The sequence below is a fragment of the Carassius carassius genome, unplaced genomic scaffold (genome assembly GCF_963082965.1).
Source record: "Carassius carassius unplaced genomic scaffold, fCarCar2.1 SCAFFOLD_95, whole genome shotgun sequence".
Taxonomy (NCBI): domain Eukaryota; kingdom Metazoa; phylum Chordata; class Actinopteri; order Cypriniformes; family Cyprinidae; genus Carassius; species Carassius carassius.
In genome coordinates, this window is record NW_026774998.1 from 97471 (window position 1) to 109959 (window position 12489).

The 12489-nt window shown below is 40.7% G+C and overlaps 1 non-coding gene across 1 annotated transcript; it reads right to left on the reverse strand.

Annotated features, from left to right (window-relative positions):
• Nucleotides 1–9002: 9002 nt before the first annotated feature.
• Nucleotides 9003–9074, reverse strand: trnad-guc (transfer RNA aspartic acid (anticodon GUC)). The gene has a single exon. It is a non-coding gene; the product is annotated as a tRNA-Asp (tRNA).
• Nucleotides 9075–12489: the final 3415 nt, after the last annotated feature.

A 12489-nucleotide genomic window follows, 5' to 3' on the forward strand; every position in this document is an offset into this window, starting at 1 on the left:
CTTAACCCACAGGAGTGCAGTTCCAGAGATGCCCATCTTTCTGAGGGTGGACAGGAGAATCTGGTGATTAACAGTGTCAAAAGCAGCAGAAAGGTCCAGTAAAATGAGTACCGAGGATTTTGAAGCTGCTCTTGCTAGTCGCAGGGCTTCAGTAACCGAGAGCAGAGCAGTCTCAGTTGAGTGGCCACTTTTGAAGCCAGATTGGTTGCTGTCCAGGAGGTTGTTCTGTACAAGGAACATAGAAAACTGGTTGAACACCGCTCGCTCAAGTGTCTTTGCAATGAATGGAAGAAGGGATACCGGTCTGTAGTTTTCAAGAAGCGCTGGATTTAGAGATGGTTTCTTGAGCAGTGGGCTTACCCGAGCCTGCTTGAATGCTGAGGGAAATGTTCCAGAGTGAAGAGAGGAGTTGATAACGTGAGTAAGCGAAGGTATGACTGAAGAAGAGATCGCTTGAAAGAGGTGAGTGGGGATCGGATCAAGTGGACAAGTAGTAGGATGATTGGACAGGAGAAGTTCGGAGACGTCCATCTCTGAGAGTGGGGAGAAGGAGGAGAAAGAGTGTGCAGCGGTCATTGTGAAGTTGTCCTCAGTCTGCGGTGTGGAGAATTGGCCGCTGATGGATCTCGTCTTATTTGTGAAGAAAACTGCAAAGTCGTCCGCTGTAAGAGTCGATGGAGGAGGTGGTGGCGGCGGATTAAGAAGAGAAGAGAAAGTCTTGAAGAGTGTCCGAGCGTCACAACAGCTGTTAATTTTGTTGTGGTAGTAGGATGTTTTAGCCGTGAAGACATTTGCAGAGAAGGAAGAGAGGAGAGACTGATACACACTGAGGTCTGTAGAGTTTCTTGATTTCTGCCATTTCCTCTCTGCAGCCCTGAGTTTAGAGCGATGTTCACGGAGAACCTCAGACAGCCAGGGGGCAGATGGGGCAGTGCGTGCTGGTCTCGACAACAGTGGGCAAAAGTTGTCCAAGCAAGATGTTAAAGTGGAGCAAAGAGTGTCCGTAGCGCTGTTCGTGTCCAGAGCAGAGAACTGAGAGAGTGCAGGAAGCGAGGATGAAACCACAGAAGATAGGAGAGATGGAGAGAGTGAGCATAGGTTCCGTCGAAAGGTGACCTGCGTTGGAGTGTGAGGCACTTCAGGAGTAAGTGCTAGGTTAGCAGTAATGAGGAAGTGGTCTGAGGTGTGCAGTGGAGCAACTGAAGAGTTGTCCACAGAGCAACAGCGCGTGTAGATGAGGTCCAGTTGGTTGCCTGATTTGTGAGTCGCTGTAGTAGACACTAGCTTGAGATCAAATGAGGCGAGCAGAGTTTTGAAGTCAGCAGCCTGGGGTTTATCTAGGTGGATGTTGAAGTCACCAAGCAGTACCAGAGGAGTACCATCTTCAGGAAAGTTTGATAGCAGCACATCCAACTCCTCCAAGAAGTTTCCCAATTGACCTGGGGGACGATAAATGACCACAAAGTGGATTTTAACAGGGTGGGTTACAGTAATGGCATGTGATTCAAATGAACCAGTACCTGTAGGTGATGGCTGAAGATCAAATTTCCATTCTTTTGATTTAAGGAGACCTGTCCCTCCACCCCTCCCAGTGGTACGAGGAGTGTGGGAACAAGTGAAATTAGTGGAGAGGGCTGCAGGGGTGGCAGTATCTTCAGGTTTGATCCAAGTCTCTGTCAGTGCCATGAGGTTGAGACCGGAATGAGTAGCAAGAGAAGAAATGAAGTCGGCTTTGTTAACTGCAGACTGGCAGTTCCAGAGACCAACTGGAATAGAGAGCGTAGTAGTAGAGGTCAGAGGGACAGGCCGTAGGTTTGTCAGACAGGCCTTCCTGCGACGTCCATAGCGTGCTCTCCGAGTGTTAGTAGTGATAGTAGAGATCTGAAAGCACATAGTGACTACAAGTGTAAGATATTTGAGAACAAGGTATACAAAAAGTGAAGAAAGAGGAGAAAAGCAATACTCAAGTGCCCTGTCGGTGTCCTTGTTCGGTGGAGTCCCGCAGGTAGAGTCGATTGTCTTTACACTCGTCCGTCTTCACACGAGGAGGGAAACTTAGCGCTTTTGTATTAGCCTGATTACCTGTGATTGAAGTCAGCTGGCCACGCCTCACTATTTAGCAGATCGAAACCAGGCAATCCCGCGATAGGCAAACGCAAAACCAAGCGCCACTTTCAGCACGTATTAACCAGGGTAAGACACACACAATTTAAACCAAAAACTTTCCTAGCAATGAAGATCACACACTAGTCTGATGAGAAAACAAGGCAAAACACTCACAAGCTGCTGTCCTTCTCTGTAGCTCGACTATTTCTTCATTATTTCTTTATTACGTTTTTTTATCCTCTACCTTCTTTTTACATATGTTTCCAATGAGTAACCCTAATAGCACACATACATCGGGCCAACGTCGACCCGATCTACAAAATTCCATCAGCACAATGTTGCTCAGGGAGCGTTTGCTAACCCGGAAAAAGCTGCAGCGAAGTCGGCCTCTGATCGGAAATGCTCTCCGGCCGATTTGGGACGATGCAGCTGTAAATCTCCACTCTGCATGTACGTGGTTCACCGCTACGGATACTCATCGTTACGGACCACCGGCAGCTACCGCCACTCGTAAATAATAAAACAATACACACCACGCTCAAGAACAGCTTTATTAATATTTTCATTTTTTTCATATTACATGTACAAATACATTAACATTTACCAGATGCTTTGATCAAAAGTGGATATTTCAGGATTATTTGTAGTCTCTTGAAAATTAACCATTATTTTACTACAGCATTTGCAGTAAAAAAAATGGTAAAAACAAAATCAACCATAGTTTTAGTACAGTCACCATGGTTTAACTATGACTGTTGCAGTTAAACCATAGTAACTACAAAAATAACTAGTTTTGTGTACAGTTAACATTATCCTTCAACATATTTAAAAGGTAAGTAAAAAAAAAATCAATTTTGTATTGTTTCAATGTTGTTAACGTAAAAGAACTGTAGAAAAGGCCCCAAAGTTATGTTAGTGTTGCTATAATTTAGTACAGTTGACCATATTGTGCTTTATGTTTCACGCTTAGGCCTACTCCGTTTATTCAGTGCTTGTAACAGGGTAGCAAAAGCGCGTGCCGGTTTGCATAGTATATCTGACGTCACGCAGTTAGTATGCAGTACGATAGAGATAGTCAGTCGGTTGTCAAACAGTTAGTATTCAGTATGACAGAGATCGTTGGTGGGTTAGATTATAATTGTGAGTGACATTTTCCTCAGAGTGTGCGTGAATGAGAAAAGTAAGTATATCTGCCGCATTACTCGTGATATTGTATTTCTTTGTCAGCTGTTATTTCTGATATTTGATATAGATGAGAGTTAGGAGTTTAGGGATCGCTACATGACCGTTGTGTTAATCATATCCATGTTTGTATGTTACTTTCTAGCTTTCAGTACGTCAGGTTTAAATCTGTCACATCGCGTTTAGATGTTTTAATTTATTCAATACTTGTTGTTATGAATGTTAAGTACCTTGTGGCTGAGTAAAATCTGCAGTGGTGTTAAATATCATTATCTGGACCGCTATTGAGGCTTTAAAGTATACCATAGACAACAGTAAGTTCTATCTACGTATTAGTAACTTAATGCATGGTACAAATCTTAGAAGTGTTTAAATCCTTTCTCTCTTCTTACATTTAGAGTTTAAGGGAAATATAGTCATATTCTGACTACTGTTCATTTATGTTTGTAATGTGTATTAGTGCTTAAAGAGGAATGAGTGTATGCATATGTTCCTTAATTCATTTGTATTTGTTTTCCTCTTTATAGAAACCACACTCAAATTATACTCACCTTTAAAATCACTCATACAAGAAAGAAGAAGGAATAAACAGAATAATAAGAATTATTTCTCCGGTCTTCATTTCATACTCTGGAATATTTGGCCTTGAGTGGTGTTCTGGCCGACACACCTGAGTGAACCTGGTGATAAACACAGAATTAGCACCTAGTCTGAGCGTCTACCCATTGCCTTTACTTCAAGAACAATGTTTATTATTTCTCCAAGATATCATTTATTTGCCATCAAAACTGATCCAAAACAGCATTTTTTCATTTAGATGCTGGATAAAGTGTTTGTCATTTTGTCAAAACTCGTTTCAATCAACCTATTTGCCACAGGTGTTTAAAGTATAGCATTGGCCACACAGTCTGCATTTACAAATATTTGTGGGAAAAATGGGTCATTCTGAAGAACTTATTGAATTCAAGCTTGGTAGTCTATGACAGGGCTATTCATTTAGTTTAATTTGAGGGCCAGATTATCGTATTGAAAATTTGAAGGGGGCCAAAGGGGTTGGTGGCGACCCCAATCTCTTTATGGGGGATATATAAAATAATGAATTAAAATTAAATGCATATTCAGCAATAAAATGAATTAATATTACCAAAAGCAACGTCTATAAAAGGTTAACATTTGTGTTGTCAATCAAAAAAAAAAAAAAAAAATTTAATCAATAAAATAAAACTAATCACACATTTATTGTAATATGAACTAATATGAAGTGAAAAGTGAAAGTGAAGTGACATTCAGCCAAGTATGGTGACCCATACTCAGAATTTGTGCTCTGCATTTAACCCATCCGAAATGCACACACACAGAGCAGTGAACACACACTGTGAGCACACACCCGGAGCAGTGGGCAGCCATTTATGCTGCGGCGCCCGGGGAGCAGTTGGGGGTTCGATGCCTTGCTCAAGGGCACCTAAGTCATGGTATTGAAGGTGGAGAGAGAACTGTACATGCACTCCCCCCACCCACAATTCCTGCCGGCCCGGGACTCGAACTCACAACCTTTCGATTGGGAGTCCAACTCTCTAACCATTAGGTCACGACTTCCCAAAGAGCTAGGTCTCCCTGTCGGGGAATCGAACCCCGGTCTTCCGCGTGACAGGCGGAGATACTGTCCACTATACTAACGAGGAGCTGATATATTGTCATTTCACACTGAACCGACAAATGAATCAAGAAATAGCATAAAGATGGTATATTTAAAATATTTAATGACTTCTCTTTACAGTCTCATTATTAACATTTTTTTTATAATACTGCTGATGATGTCTCTATTAAACATCTTCCCCTTTAGCCATTAATTATAGCCATTCAACATTACAGTATAATTAAGTGTTATTTTTTAACATTTATCTAGGCTCTGAAAAATGTAACAAATCTTAATTGAATGTAAAACAATCTTCACATAAACTATAAATTGCATATGCATAAACTAAATAGATTTATCTTTTTGGGGAAGTCGTGGCCTAGTGGTTAGAGAGTTTGACTCGTAACGCTGGGGTTGTGGGTTTGAATCTCGAGCCGGCAACACCACGACTTGAACCCCCAACTGCTCCCTGGGCGCCACAGCATAAATTGCTGCCCACTGCTCCGGGTGTGTGTTCACAGTGTGTGTGTGCACTTTGGATGGGTTAAATGCAGAGCATGAATTCTGAGTATGGGTCACCATACTTGGCTGAATGTCATGTCACATTTTTTTCAAGCAACAAAAGTTAATCAGCGACTAGAACAGTTGAGTGATTTCTCTTTTTCATTTCCATGATTTCCATCAATGACAGACTTTCAGCAAGCTTCACTTTAACAGCAATGGTGTCTCTTTAAAATCTAATGTGCGTGAGGTATTTCTCACACACATCAGGTTTTTTTCCAGCTCTTTATGATTATTTTGGACTTTAGAACTCATTTAAGGCAGTGTTTAAAAAAAATCACTCACCGAAACTGAGTATTTTGACATAATTGTGTGTTTTTGTCGTTTGAAGTGCCACTGGCACACTTGTCTGAAGTGGCTTGCCAGCATACGTTCAGCCAAACGCAAGACTTTCAAACTATACTGCATTTGATAATTACCTTCGTCCAGTCTGCGCTATTTCTGCATTATGGCGGATAACACTGTCTTTATACTCTTTTTAAACTGTGGATATCTCATAACTCCCTCTCACAAGCTCTTGTCAACGCCGCCATCTATTGATGTTGCATTCACTGATAGTTTCTAGTTGTTCAAAACAAGGTCAAAACTAGCCCAATTGCTTTTCGGGGGGGGGGGGGGGTGGGGGGGGGAGCGATTGTCTTTACACTCGTCCGTCTTCACACGAGGAGGGAAACTTAGCGCTTTTGTATTAGCCTGATTACCTGTGATTGAAGTCAGCTGGCCACGCCTCACTATTTAGCAGATCGAAACCAGGCAATCCCGCGATAGGCAAACGCAAAACCAAGCGCCACTTTCAGCACGTAATAACCAGGGTAAGACACACACAATTTAAACCAAAAACTTTCCTAGCAATGACGATCACACACTAGTCTGATGAGAAAACAAGGCAAAACACTCACAAGCTGCTGTCCTTCTCTGTAGCTCGACTATTTCTTCATTATTTCTTTATTACGTTTTTTTATCCTCTACCTTCTTTTTACATATGTTTCCAATGAGTAACCCTAATAGCACACATACATCGGGCCAACGTCGACCCGATCTACAAAATTCCATCAGCACAATGTTGCTCAGGGAGCGTTTGCTAACCCGGAAAAAGCTGCAGCGAAGTCGGCCTCTGATCGGAAATGCTCTCCGGCCGATTTGGGACGATGCAGCTGTAAATCTCCACTCTGCATGTACGTGGTTCACCGCTACGGATACTCATCGTTACGGACCACCGGCAGCTACCGCCACTCGTAAATAATAAAACAATACACACCACGCTCAAGAACAGCTTTATTAATATTTTCATTTTTTTCATATTACATGTACAAATACATTAACATTTACCAGATGCTTTGATCAAAAGTGGATATTTCAGGATTATTTGTAGTCTCTTGAAAATTAACCATTATTTTACTACAGCATTTGCAGTAAAAAAAATGGTAAAAACAAAATCAACCATAGTTTTAGTACAGTCACCATGGTTTAACTATGACTGTTGCAGTTAAACCATAGTAACTACAAAAATAACTAGTTTTGTGTACAGTTAACATTATCCTTCAACATATTTAAAAGGTAAGTAAAAAAAAAATCAATTTTGTATTGTTTCAATGTTGTTAACGTAAAAGAACTGTAGAAAAGGCCCCAAAGTTATGTTAGTGTTGCTATAATTTAGTACAGTTGACCATATTGTGCTTTATGTTTCACGCTTAGGCCTACTCCGTTTATTCAGTGCTTGTAACAGGGTAGCAAAAGCGCGTGCCGGTTTGCATAGTATATCTGACGTCACGCAGTTAGTATGCAGTACGATAGAGATAGTCAGTCGGTTGTCAAACAGTTAGTATTCAGTATGACAGAGATCGTTGGTGGGTTAGATTATAATTGTGAGTGACATTTTCCTCAGAGTGTGCGTGAATGAGAAAAGTAAGTATATCTGCCGCATTACTCGTGATATTGTATTTCTTTGTCAGCTGTTATTTCTGATATTTGATATAGATGAGAGTTAGGAGTTTAGGGATCGCTACATGACCGTTGTGTTAATCATATCCATGTTTGTATGTTACTTTCTAGCTTTCAGTACGTCAGGTTTAAATCTGTCACATCGCGTTTAGATGTTTTAATTTATTCAATACTTGTTGTTATGAATGTTAAGTACCTTGTGGCTGAGTAAAATCTGCAGTGGTGTTAAATATCATTATCTGGACCGCTATTGAGGCTTTAAAGTATACCATAGACAACAGTAAGTTCTATCTACGTATTAGTAACTTAATGCATGGTACAAATCTTAGAAGTGTTTAAATCCTTTCTCTCTTCTTACATTTAGAGTTTAAGGGAAATATAGTCATATTCTGACTACTGTTCATTTATGTTTGTAATGTGTATTAGTGCTTAAAGAGGAATGAGTGTATGCATATGTTCCTTAATTCATTTGTATTTGTTTTCCTCTTTATAGAAACCACACTCAAATTATACTCACCTTTAAAATCACTCATACAAGAAAGAAGAAGGAATAAACAGAATAATAAGAATTATTTCTCCGGTCTTCATTTCATACTCTGGAATATTTGGCCTTGAGTGGTGTTCTGGCCGACACACCTGAGTGAACCTGGTGATAAACACAGAATTAGCACCTAGTCTGAGCGTCTACCCATTGCCTTTACTTCAAGAACAATGTTTATTATTTCTCCAAGATATCATTTATTTGCCATCAAAACTGATCCAAAACAGCATTTTTTCATTTAGATGCTGGATAAAGTGTTTGTCATTTTGTCAAAACTCGTTTCAATCAACCTATTTGCCACAGGTGTTTAAAGTATAGCATTGGCCACACAGTCTGCATTTACAAATATTTGTGGGAAAAATGGGTCATTCTGAAGAACTTATTGAATTCAAGCTTGGTAGTCTATGACAGGGCTATTCATTTAGTTTAATTTGAGGGCCAGATTATCGTATTGAAAATTTGAAGGGGGCCAAAGGGGTTGGTGGCGACCCCAATCTCTTTATGGGGGATATATAAAATAATGAATTAAAATTAAATGCATATTCAGCAATAAAATGAATTAATATTACCAAAAGCAACGTCTATAAAAGGTTAACATTTGTGTTGTCAATCAAAAAAAAAAAAAAAAAATTTAATCAATAAAATAAAACTAATCACACATTTATTGTAATATGAACTAATATGAAGTGAAAAGTGAAAGTGAAGTGACATTCAGCCAAGTATGGTGACCCATACTCAGAATTTGTGCTCTGCATTTAACCCATCCGAAATGCACACACACAGAGCAGTGAACACACACTGTGAGCACACACCCGGAGCAGTGGGCAGCCATTTATGCTGCGGCGCCCGGGGAGCAGTTGGGGGTTCGATGCCTTGCTCAAGGGCACCTAAGTCATGGTATTGAAGGTGGAGAGAGAACTGTACATGCACTCCCCCCACCCACAATTCCTGCCGGCCCGGGACTCGAACTCACAACCTTTCGATTGGGAGTCCAACTCTCTAACCATTAGGCCACGACTTCCCAAAGAGCTAGGTCTCCCTGTCGGGGAATCGAACCCCGGTCTTCCGCGTGACAGGCGGAGATACTGTCCACTATACTAACAAGGAGCTGATATATTGTCATTTCACACTGAACCGACAAATGAATCAAGAAATAGCATAAAGATGGTATATTTAAAATATTTAATGACTTCTCTTTACAGTCTCATTATTAACATTTTTTTTATAATACTGCTGATGATGTCTCTATTAAACATCTTCCCCTTTAGCCATTAATTATAGCCATTCAACATTACAGTATAATTAAGTGTTATTTTTTAACATTTATCTAGGCTCTGAAAAATGTAACAAATCTTAATTGAATGTAAAACAATCTTCACATAAACTATAAATTGCATATGCATAAACTAAATAGATTTATCTTTTTGGGGAAGTCGTGGCCTAGTGGTTAGAGAGTTTGACTCGTAACGCTGGGGTTGTGGGTTTGAATCTCGAGCCGGCAACACCACGACTTGAACCCCCAACTGCTCCCTGGGCGCCACAGCATAAATTGCTGCCCACTGCTCCGGGTGTGTGTTCACAGTGTGTGTGTGCACTTTGGATGGGTTAAATGCAGAGCATGAATTCTGAGTATGGGTCACCATACTTGGCTGAATGTCATGTCACATTTTTTTCAAGCAACAAAAGTTAATCAGCGACTAGAACAGTTGAGTGATTTCTCTTTTTCATTTCCATGATTTCCATCAATGACAGACTTTCAGCAAGCTTCACTTTAACAGCAATGGTGTCTCTTTAAAATCTAATGTGCGTGAGGTATTTCTCACACACATCAGGTTTTTTTCCAGCTCTTTATGATTATTTTGGACTTTAGAACTCATTTAAGGCAGTGTTTAAAAAAAATCACTCACCGAAACTGAGTATTTTGACATAATTGTGTGTTTTTGTCGTTTGAAGTGCCACTGGCACACTTGTCTGAAGTGGCTTGCCAGCATACGTTCAGCCAAACGCAAGACTTTCAAACTATACTGCATTTGATAATTACCTTCGTCCAGTCTGCGCTATTTCTGCATTATGGCGGATAACACTGTCTTTATACTCTTTTTAAACTGTGGATATCTCATAACTCCCTCTCACAAGCTCTTGTCAACGCCGCCATCTATTGATGTTGCATTCACTGATAGTTTCTAGTTGTTGCCAGGTTTTCGCAAGAAAACCCGGCCAACGCTATTCAAAACAAGGTCAAAACTAGCCCAATTGCTTTTCGGGGGGGGGGGGGGGGGGGGGGGGGTTGCTTAAATTCACATTCCAGGGGATAAATATAATGTTATTGGAGTCGCTTCAACCCGATGACATGAAAAACAACCCGTGGCAACATTGTTAAAGTAGCCCAATTGTCACTTTCCAGTGACAATTCAGTCAATTTCCAGTGTTGTCACCTTGTGGACAAACTAACTTAATTAGTGCAAACTGTTTTTATACAGTCTATGGTGCAAAAACAATTCAAGGCATATGTGCGGTCTGCACGTACTCTTCTCACGGGCCGAATGAAGGTGATTCCGCGGGCCGCCAATTGAATAGCCCTGGTCTATGATGTACCTGTTCAAAACAGTACCAGTTTCAGTTCATGAAATTTCATCCCTGATATATATTCCATGCTCAACTATAAGTGGTATTATTGGAAATATAGCATTTAGAAACAGCACAACTACATAAAGTCACAGAGCGGCTTATCGAATGCTGAGGCTCATGGTGTGTAAAAGTCGCCAGAGCTCTGCTGATTCCAGAGCTGAAGAGTTACCCCTGGCATTAATATCAGCACAAAGACTGTGCAGTGAAGGTTCATGAATGGGTTTCAATGGCTGAGCAGATGCATGAAGCCTAAACTCACCAGTATAATGCCAAGTGTGGCATAATGCCAAGTGAATAAAGCACACAGACACTGGACTCTGGAGCAGTGGAAACCTGTTCTGCATAGATCACCTGCCTGACTGCATTGTGCTAAAAGTTCATCCATTACTGTAAATAATATTGTTAACATAGTATTAGGAAGGTACAGCGTGAAACATCAGTTTATGAAGACCATGTTTAACTGTTAACCCAGGTACGAGCTACATTGAAAGATGAAACAGAATTATATTTGGATTCTGTTAAGCATGGTTTAGAATGAGCCAGTTAACTGGTTCAGGTGTGTCCATGTAGGATATTGACTGAAGCACCATTTCACCTAATCGAGTGTCATTCTGACATTTTGAAGTGTGGCTCAATTGTTTAGAGACATAAATGGACAGTTGTATGTTGAAGGAAATTTCACATACACACACACACACACACACACACACACACAACAAATGTCAAATGCAGAAATGTCAATCCATGCATTTATGACCTCAAGGTTAGATTATTGTAATGCTTTATTGGGTGGTTGTTCTGCACGCTTACTAAACAAACTACAGCTAGTCCAAAATGCAGCAGCAAGAGTTCTTACTAGAACCAGGAAGTATGTCAATGTCAATGTCACCTTTATTTATATAGCGCTTTAAACAAAATACATTGCGTCAAAGCAACTGAACAACATTCATTAGGAAAACAGTGTCAATAATGCAAAAATGAGAGTTAAAGGCAGTTCATCATTGGATTCAGTTATGTCATCTCTGTTCAGTTAAATAGTGTCTGTGCATTTATTTGCAATCAAGTCAACGATATCGCTGTAGATGAAGGGTCCCCAACTAAGCAAGCCAGAGGCGACAGCGGCAAGGAACCGAAACTCCATCGGTGACAGAATGGAGAAAAAAACCTTGGGAGAAACCAGGCTCAGTTGGGGGGCCAGTTCTCCTCTGACCAGACGAAACCAGTAGTTCAATTCCAGGCTGCAGCAAAGTCAGATTTGTGCAGAAGAATCATCTGTTTCCTGTGGTCTTGTCCTGGTGCTCCTCTGAGACAAGTTCTTTACAGGGGATCTGTATCTGGGGCTCTAGTTGTCCTGGTCTCCGCTGTCTTTCAGGGATGTAGAGGTCCTTTCTAGGTGCTGATCCACCATCTGGTCTGGATACGTACTGGATCCGGGTGACTGCAGTGACCCTCTGATCTGGACACAGACTGGATCTGGTGGCCACGGTGACCTCGGAACAAGAGAGAAACAGACAAATATTAGCGTAGATGCCATTCTTCTAATGATGTAGCAAGTACATAGGTTGTTATGGGAAGTGTTTCCGGTTCCGGTTTACCTAATTAATGCAGCCTAAAAATCCTTTAACGGATTTGGATAATAAAAGCATATTAGTATGTTATGTGTATGCCAGGTTAAAGAGATGGGTCTTTAATCTAGATTTAAACTGCAAGAGTGTGTCTGCCTCCCGAACAATGTTAGGTAGGTTATTCCAGAGTTTGGGCGCCAAATAGGAAAAGGATCTGCCGCCTGCAGTTGATTTTGATATTCTAGGTATTATCAAATTGCCTAAGTTTTGAGAACGTAGCGGACGTAGAGGATTATAATGTAAAAGGAGCTCATTCAAATACTGAGGTG